This window comes from Symphalangus syndactylus, chromosome 12 (genome assembly GCF_028878055.3).
Source record: "Symphalangus syndactylus isolate Jambi chromosome 12, NHGRI_mSymSyn1-v2.1_pri, whole genome shotgun sequence".
In the NCBI taxonomy this organism is placed as follows: Eukaryota; Metazoa; Chordata; class Mammalia; order Primates; family Hylobatidae; genus Symphalangus; species Symphalangus syndactylus.
The window spans coordinates 98,303,535-98,313,616 of record NC_072441.2 but is presented as its reverse complement, the minus strand read 5'-3'; the positions used below and the strand labels follow the sequence as shown (position 1 = coordinate 98,313,616).

General features: G+C 36.5%; 1 long non-coding RNA gene across 1 annotated transcript in view; it reads right to left on the bottom strand.

The window, feature by feature from the left end:
* Positions 1 to 4,030: 4,030 nt before the first annotated feature.
* The window catches only part of LOC134734527 (uncharacterized), a 64,018-nt gene continuing 57,966 nt past the window's right edge, over positions 4,031 to 10,082 (bottom strand). Inside the window, exons 4-8 of the long non-coding RNA XR_010117623.1 lie at positions 6,440 to 8,005; positions 5,629 to 5,871; positions 5,448 to 5,540; positions 4,487 to 4,710; positions 4,031 to 4,386 (exon numbers count right to left, since the gene is read on the bottom strand). This is a non-coding gene — a long non-coding RNA (uncharacterized lncRNA). The remainder of the gene's footprint in view (positions 4,387 to 4,486; positions 4,711 to 5,447; positions 5,541 to 5,628; positions 5,872 to 6,439; positions 8,006 to 10,082) is intronic.

Sequence of the window (10,082 nt, the reverse complement as noted above, 5' to 3'; positions counted from 1 at the left end):
TGGAGCTTTTCCCCTATGTTTTCTCCTAATAGTTTCATAGTTTCAGGTCTTACATTTAAGTCTTTAATCTATTTTGAGTTGATTTTTTATACGGTGAGAGAGAGGGGTGTAATTTCATTCTTCTACATGTGGATATCCAGATTTCCCAGCACCATTTTTTGAAGAGACTGTCCTTTCCCCTATTGTGTGTTCTTGACCCCTTTGTTGAAAATCAGTGGCTATACATGTGTGATTTTATATCTGGGTCCTTCATTCAATTTCATTAGTCTGTTTTTCTGTTTTTATGCCAGAATGTGTTTCTGTTTTGGTTACTATGGCTTGGTAGTATATTCTGGAGTCAGGACATGTGATGCCTCCAGGTTTGTTCTTTTTGCTCAAAATTGCTTTTCTATTCAGGGTCTTTTATGGTTCCATATAAACTTTTGAAAACTATTTAATTATAGTATTATTTTAGAATTCTGGCTTCTAAGAATATGTTTTATACACCATAATATGTTTTATATAGTACATGACAGAGTAAAACATTTTAATTGAAGTATATTTTATTTTAAGCCATTTTCTCATATACACTTTAAATTGTAAAAATCTAAAACAAGATTTTTTAATGTGGCTTTTTATATATGTTGTTTGCTTTTCACTCAACGTCCAAAAATATGCACAGAATATATTTTGTTTTTATAAAAGGAAATAAAATGAGGTTAACATCAAAAATGAAAAGCAAATTTCTTTTTAAACTTCACTTTCGATAAATACACATGCTATTCTTTTCCACAATAAAATATAGCAAGTATGTTGGAGGCACTGGTATCCTGAGCATCAGATTTAATTCATGAAATTCAAAATCCAGATCCTTAACCTCTGTCATGTGTGAAGTGACCTTAAATAAATTGGCAGCTCCACGTAATTTTGGTGCAAGTAATGTATATCTCACTGCCATTATATTTAAATGCTCTACCCACCTACATACATGTGCGCACACACACATTCAAACAAATAAACACCTACATCAGTTAGAAATGCTTTCAGTAGTCAGCAACCTAACAGTGCTTAAGTAAACATGGGATGTCTGCAAATAAATGGCCTCTCCTGGCATTGCTTCAGTGGCTCAAAAACTGCAAAGCTTTCTCTCAAGGTTGCAAGATAGCTCCTTGATCACAAACCATTGCTTCCACATTCACGTCAGCAGGAAAGGGATAATAAACAGGACCACCAATTTCTGTCTTAATATCAGAAATACAAAAGCTTCCCCAGAAATCAGAATACCTATTATTAAAAAGACAAACAGTCTTGCTGTCAAGGATGGGAAGAAAGGAGAATGCTCATACATTGTTGGTGAGAATGTAAATTAGTATAGCCATTATGGAAAACAGTATGGCGGTTCCTCAGAAAACTAAAAACAGAGCTACCGTATGATCCAGCAATCCCACTACTGGCATTTATCCAAAGGAAAAGAAATTAATACACTAAAGAGATACCTTGTGTTTATGGCAGCACTGTTCACAACAGCCAAAGTATGGAATCAACACGCATCCATCAACAGATAAATGGATACAGAAAATGTGGTATATACAAAATGGAATACTATTCAGCCACCAAAAAAAAAAAAGAAATCCTGTCATTTGTGGCAACATGGATAAGCCCAGACATTATGTTAAGTGAAATAAGTCACGTACAGAAAGACATATACCACATGTTCTCACTCATATGTGGGAGCTAAAAACCTTGAGCTCATAGAAGAGTAGAATTATGGTTACTAAAAGACTGGCAACGTAGTGGGGAGTGGAGGACAGGGAGAGGATAGTTAATGGATACAAAATTACAGCTAGATGGGAGGAATAAGTTCTAGTGTTTCTTTTTTTTTTTTTTGAGACGGAGTCTCGCTGTTGCCCAGGCTGGAGTGCAGTGGCGCAATCTTGGCTCACTGCAGTTTCCGCCCCGCAGGGTTCACGCCATTCTCCTGCCTCAGCCTCCCGAGTAGCTGGGACTACAGGCACCCGCCACCTCGCCCAGCTAATTTTTTTTGTATTTTTAGTAGAGACGGGGTTTCACCACGTTAGCCAGGATGGTCTCGATCTGCTGACCTCATGATCCGCCCGCCTCGGCCTCCCAAAGTGCTGGGATTACAGGCGTGAGCCACCACTAGTGTTCTATAGCCCTGTAGGATAACTATAGTTAACAATATTTATTGTATATTTTCAAATAGCTAGAAGAGAAGATCTTGAATGTTCCCAATACAAAACAAAAATGATAAATATTTGAGATGATAGATATGCTAATTACCCTGATTTGTTCATTACACATTGTATACGTGTATCAAAATATCACTCTGTACTTCTAAATATGTACAATTATTACTAGTCAGTTAAAAATAATAGTGATTTTCTGGGTGTGGAGTCTCACACCTGTAATCCCAACACTGGGAGGCCAAGGAGGGATGATTGCTTGAGCCCAGGAGTTCAAGACCAGCCTGGGCAACATAGTGAGACCCCATCTCTACAAAAAAATAGAAAAATTAGCCAGGCATGGCGGTGCATGCCTATAGTCCCAGCTACTTGGGAGGCTGAGGTGGGAACATCACTTGAGCCAGGAAGGTTGGAGGCTGCAGTGAACTGTGATCATGCCTCTGCACTGCAGATGGGTGACAGAAGAAAACCCAGTCTCAAAATAATAATATTAATTTAAAAACCATTGAAAAATAAATGTAGCTCAAGTGCTAAATTTTATTATTAAAATATTTTGCTTTTTAAGAAAAGAAAAAACTTCTCCAGACGTTCCTCCCCTCACTTAGGTGCATGCACACACATGAACATACACACACACACACACACGAACATACACACACACACACACACGCACACAGTGGATTTCCCATTAGTTTTGTCATCTGGAATTGGATCACATGACCACCTATAGTTGCAAAGGAAGCTGGGAAAGTGGGAAACAGGTTGCTTATGATTGTCTTGCATCAAACATGACCCATCATTTGGACTAGATGTTACTACTCTGAACAAAATTAGGGCTCCATTGTCAAGAAAAAAGGAAGTATAGCTATTGGGTAGGTAACTAATAATGTATGTCATAGTAACTTGCCACTTATTAAGCATCTATTATGTGAAAGTCAATAGGCCTAGTTATTTTACATATTAAAATATTATGTCATTAAATCTTCACAACACTGTGAATTAATCATTTGTAAATGCTGTTTGTTCTCTATTCCTTATAAATAAGAAAAATGAGCCACACTAAAATTGTACCTTACGCAAGGTCACACAACTAGTAAAAGTGGCAGATTAGGATTTGAGCTCAGACCTGATTTGAAGCTCACACTTTTTCTACAATATCCTACAATATCATACTGCTCATAATCTTAGCATCTGTCCCTTTGCTATCCCTAATTCTATCTAACTATCCCTGACTTCATACAGTCTTGATCACAAGCCCATCCTCCTAAACACTCTAAGTCATATGGAATTCAATTTAGAAGGCTGCACATTGCCTTTACATATATCAAATGCCTATCACAGTGTCTAAAACATAATAAGCATTCAAAAATACTAATTTAATTCCCCATTTCCCAAATCCCTGACCCTACTTGTCTATAAAATGAGGTTCTATGAGACTCTGCCCAAAAGGGTTTAAAAACGAAGGTTTTCATTATAATTTTGTTTCACCTACACGTAATTCCACAACTCAAACCCAAGAACTACAGAGACTACTATAAGCATATAGTTCCTTTGAGAGACATCAAAATATTCTCGATCACTGCAGAGACAGCCAAGAGAGCTGAACATTTATTTATTTATTGAGCCTTTACTGTATGTTAGGTACTGTTCAAAATTTTGGCAATTCAACAGTGAAAAGGCCAGACAAGTTTCTTGATCTTTGAGTTTCCATTCTAGTGGAAAAGAAGGGTATTAAACATATAAACAAAGATAATTTCAGAAAGTGAGAGTGCTATGAGGAAAATAAAACAAGATTATGTGATAAATGAATAATACACAGGTTGATTTTGATAAGATGCCTAGACAGAACGGAAAGAGCTTATATGAGCCCTGATGGCTAAGAGAGAGCCTGGTCACATGTGGGAAAAAGAGAACTGCAGGTCGTAGGCCTGCGGCCTTGAGGCAGGAATATTTTACAGGAACAGAAAGAAGGTCAGTGAGGCTGGAACATAATGATTGAGAAAGACATGATAAGAAATGAAATCTGAGAGGAATCTGTATTTTATTCAAAGTGTAATGGGCATTTTGACAAATTTTAGATAAGCAGGGGTAGCATAATCCCGTGTTGTTTTTGTAATCACTCTGGCAGCTGTGTAGAGAGTGGCTTGGCAGGGTGCACAAGTGGAAGTGGAGATTTCAGCGAGGTGACTTGGCCAGAGCAGCACTGGTAGAAATGGGATAAAGATGGGTGAATTCAAGATAAATAAACATTGTGATACAACTTAACTGTGGGGAAATTTGTTTTCTCATTCACTTCGTTTTACCTTGAGTTTGCAACACCACAGTGCTTTGCCACATTCGTACGCATGTATTCTGAAGAATTGTGGCCATTATTTTCTTCCTAAATCTTTTTATAATAAATGTCTTAACGTGCTAACAAAATTCAGTCAGATATTTATTGTCTTTTATTTGAATGGACAATATCTACAAGGCAGTGCTGAAGCAGTCAGTTCATTCAAACAGCCTTTGAATTCAGAGTGCCTCTTTCCTTCCAGAAAAGAAAAAATAAAGTCAGTCTCATATCTTTGTATAGATACAGCTTGGCAGAGGTTTACCTTTGCATAATTGGCCATAATTAATTATAAGCTTCTCTACGTTTTCTCTAAGTTCATGAAATTAGTCAGGATAATAGAAGATTCTCCAGGAAACTGTGTTCTGGGGTTAATCAGTGTTGTTCCTAACTAGAATTCTGAGTGGAATAATCCAGGAGAAACACGTCACTTTTTGAAGCCGCCCCTGTAAATTTACTATGTCTGAATGTTCACTCCTTCTGAAAAAAGCATCTTAATTTAACTGCAGTGGGAGTTGATAATAGTGCTGGTGCTCCTTGGAGTAAAATTTAGATGAGGACTATTACCTGGCCCTGTCCTATTTTGCTATTTTGTTATCCAAACCCTTCAACTATGACTAGTTAGTCATCCTCAGAATGCACTTTGCATATCATGGTTAAGCTTCTAATTGTGATGGAAAGGAGAGTTGTAGTACCAGAATGAATTTCTGCATAAATAATTTTAATTTTTATTTTTATCAATTGGGGTAAACATGACTTTAGCCACAAGGCAGAGAAAACCAGGATCTGGTTAACTGTTATCTGGGTAACTGAACAATGGGAAGACTGAAACTGGATGACTGAAGCCAAAAGTACTTCAGGCAGGGATTCTTGGGCTCATGGATCTTTACAGGCTTAAAAATGCTGCTTTAAGGATATTTAAGAAGAAGGCTTACATTTAGGAAACTTCAAAGGGTTAAAAGTTGATCATTCCATAGGTGATCAATGCAGAGTGGTTGTCGTCAGTTGCAATATTCAGTTGAAACACTCTTGTACAATTGAAGAAAAAGGAAGAAATCAGAAGATAGTTAATGCCTTTTAAATCCAGATAAGTTTAACTATAATAAAAACACATACCAACGCCTTGCCTTCCTGGCCTAATAAGTTCCAGGTATAGTTGTGAAGACTGTTCTTCAGTGCAGTAGCAATGAACTGGAAAGCCTTGGTGTAATTGAAGGGTTTCTGTGGGTTCCAGATTCTGAGTTTGTCCCACCAGCCAAAACAATGATTTATAAAATGTTGCAGATTTCAAAATAAATATTAAGCATCTCCTGGTTATTAAAGATTGCTAACCAGTATTTAATTTATCTGTGTTTCCTCCTGTTAACCAAGCAAGTATAAAAAAAGAGTTGCTATTAATTATCATGCCATATTTTCAAAAACAACACACTATATTAGACTGCCCTAATCTAAGTCTGATTGTATGGCTTTTAGATCATCTTTTGGTTTCATAAATACATCAGAATCCCCAATAACTGTTAAGATTTCATTTCCACCCCACCTAACTATTGCTCATCTCATTCTTACTCATGCAATTCCTCCTCCCTCCCCACCCATACACAGCAATGCTGCTTTTGCAATTTGTCAACCTGAAGGCAATAACAGTTGTCAAACTGACTGTGCAACTTTTTGGCAACTCACACAAATCACTGTGTATCTCTGTACTTCTCTCTCTTTTTATCAATGATTTGGGAGTAATCATCCTGGTTGCCTGCTTTGTTCTCATGGGTTTGGAGGGCACTGACATTCATTGAACATTGTGAACTAAGAAGAAAGTTGCTTATAAGTGTCTCGAACTACTATTTTCACATGTCTTAACTGCCATAACAGGGAGGAAAATCTTCACAATTTGAAAGGCTTCCTGAAACTTAGTCCCACTGCACCAAACCTTTGATCTTTTGGTCACACTGTCAGTCTCTTGAGAACTTAGTTCTCTTGTAAAATTTTCAGTCTGCTCCCAAAACGATTGTTGCGTAAGTTCTGAAAGCCGGGCCCACAAAGCTTCTCTGTGTTCTGGCAAGTTCCCTAAATAGAGTTAGGTAACAACGGCATTAGCACTAAGACTGAGGAGTCATGGCATCCAATCACACACAGCTCTCTGTTTTTCTTTCTCTCAACATCTCTTTTTCTTTTCCTCTTCTCCTCCCCTTCTTTTTCAATTTCTTCCTCCTCCTCTCTTCTCCCTTGTTTCCTTCTCCCACAAAAGGTGTTTCCTTTTCCCCACAAACACTTCTGAGCCTTGGACGAGGCTCTGATTTCACCAGCTTTGCTTAAGCAAGACTTGCCGCTTCACCTAAGGACAAAGGTGTTTCCAGGTTTAACTAAAAACTGGGCGGGACATCACATAACAGAGTGAAGTGAGGCTCCCATTGCCAACGTGCTACAAGAACACTTTTTCTCACCCTGTTTCAGAACTTTTGCAACAGGGTATCTAAGAGAATTAAAACATGGGTTAAAAATATGTAAGATCTCATGCCAAATAATTGAAAACAAACAGTTGATTTACAGTAAGATCTTGCTAGTTTTCACTCTTCTGAAATGAACCTGATTCTTTTGTTTTAATAGCAGGGTTTATTTGCTATATACATTGAAATAATTTAAATTATTGAGCATTTTCGAATATTAAGAACTTTTGAAATAAATCATGAACTGATGTTAGGAACAATTTTAAGTGGGTCACATTTGGCAGTATTAATTAACCTAGTGCATTTTGTTTGAGGGGCTTCTCTACATTTTCTTCTCTTGTTTGTGAGAGTCTGTGGCATTTCACAATGAATACGGCCTCCTGTGTAAGCATAAACTAGGAGAAGCCACCAAGGCTGAGATTAATAGCTTAAGTTATTTTCACTACATTTAAATAGCTAGATTAAATCATTCCACAATGTAAACATGTATCAAAACATCACAATGTACCCCCTAAATAGATGCAATTATTATTTGCCAGTTAAAAAGTTTTAAAAAGAGGTTTACTTTGTGAAGAGCAAAAAATATTTGGCAACAGTAATCAAATGAAGCTTATGTATCATAGTCAACATATAATTGTATCAGAATTCCTGATGATTAAAGCACATCTAAAAAGAGCCCCGCCCACTGTGCTCCTACCCACCACCAAGGCCTCAAAGAAGTCTCTCTAATCATTCCCACTCTCATTTCTGGCTGTACTCCTATTTCTTACTATGCTGGGGTAAAATGTCTGTAGACTATTTTAAGAACTATATTGAGCAGCTTCTTCGAACAAGTATACTTACACTTGGGAGTACATAAAACTTTTCAGAAGACATGCAAACACAAACTGTTTTAAGGAAATCAATTTCCAGATACTCAGCTTCCACATCCACTCTTTCCTAAAAGTAGTGTGCCTAGGTGCCTTCCATGAACTCTTTATAACCTTTTCCTTCCCATTCACTTCGTCATCCCTGTTGGAGCGGTGCATTGCCTTGCGATGTAATAATCTCTGGGATGTCAAACAAAGGAACAATTTGAAATATTTGTGTCACCTCATTTAATCAAAGCACCATAAACCCTGACCACCTATCATACTAAGAAAAGCATCTCCAATACAATATTATTTCTGATATTTAAAAATTATAATTTTTGTGTATTTTTGATCACTTGCATATGAAAAATAACTGTTATGATAATACAGAAGAAAATTGTAGGTCTTCAAACTCTAGGACCATAGAAAATTTTTATTGCAACGAGTAGGCAGAGCTAAAAATGTAGCAAAAGGAATCTAAATTTAGACATAAAGTTCTGACTATGGAGACAGTGAAAAAAACACAGAATGGAAATTTTAAAATTTTTGTTGTATAGGCATATAAAAGGGTAACCAATAACAGATATTCACTTTTAAAAATATATTGCATTTGTAAAAGTCTAAGAGGAAGTGGAATGGAAGTAAAATATCAAAGAGAAAAAAGAACTACAAAAATGTCTACTTTTTAAAGAAGATATTTGTATGCCTTTAAAATAGATGACAGTAGATATAAAATTCCTGTAAAAAGTGCTCATTTAAAAATGAGGTGACAGTTTTACTTTAAAAATTTCCATTTAAATGTTCAAGAAATTATATCCTTTGAAACTATATAAACTCATGATTAAACATTTTAGTTGTCAACTTAAAAATGTGGAAGTGGGAACAAACTCTGTCAAATTCTCTTAAGGGGCATGAGAGCAACAAAGAAGATACCTGATAAGAAAAATACTCTCTGCCTTGTGAAGTTTATATTCCTAACAGAGAAATCAGCCAGGTACGGTAAGCACCGTGTGGCATTTTTTGTTTTTACAGAAAATATGTCCTGCTCTTCCTTCTTCCTTTTAATTGGAAGCTCTCACTGAAGAAATTTAAAAAAAAGTTTGAAGCAGCCTATTTCGTTTCTGGTATAAGTAGAGCCAAATTTCTCAAATCGCAGCAAAATATAAATGGACTCTATAAGATACAGTTATGTCAAGAAGAGTTGCTACTATTTCCAAGTGAGTGGATTAACCTTGTACTTGCCATATGTTCAACCAAGTGCCAGTAGCCAACAAAATACTACACATAAGCACAGGGTGCCAACATCCTATCTAGATGAGATCAAGTTAAAATATACATCACAGACAGACTTGAATAGGGGGAAAAAATACAGAATATCATTGAAAGGGTACTTACGGAAGGAAGGGACTCAGACCCAGCTGTGTGTGCACGTGTGTGTGTGTGTGTGTGTGTGTGTGTGTGTGTCAGAGGCACTTTTTCCCCTGTACTGCTTACCTACATTAATCTCTACAGTGAAGGATTCCTGAAAGTACAGCATGCCCCGAAACACAGTACCCTAATCTACCCAGGTTTTGCTTTATCAATACCTACAGTCAAGAACTATCCCAGGTTTTCCTATCCCAGGTTTTTCTCTATCGATACATACAATCAAGAACTCATTTTCTCAGCATGTGTTTCTGAACCTAAACCATTGCTAAGAAATACTAGAACTATCAAAATTCCCATATTGATAGACCACAAACTGGGAGCAGTACAAAAAACAGCAAATAAGTCTCTGTAGTAAGCCACAGTTATGGTCATCTAAACTATGAGTAATACAAAGTAAATTTCAATCAACTGTGCTAAAGGAAAGACTAAGATATCTTTATATTCTCTCTGTATAAAATATTACAGAATCTTATCAGTAAGAAAGTTTCATCAAAGAGTATGCAGTCAAAAATGTAAAAAGAATGCATAGCAGTAAGTCAGGGAGTTAACTAATTTAAAATATTATGCTATTTTTCTTGATTTTGTGATGTTTATAATATTGGTGAATTTTTTTAGTTGTTAATTCTTGGGATTTATTTTTTCTTTATAAATAAATTATCAGTTTTTTGCTCAGTTTATAAAATTATAGAAGCCTCATGCCTCACTAAATTCGAATTACTCTGCTCCCTAAGTCCCTGCCTCATCAATAGACAGAAAGGACTCTGCCACTTCCTGTCTCCTGTTCAAGGTGATATGAGCTTTGCCTCCTAGGTACAAGGAACAATTGAGGAATTGCTTTAGTAGTAGG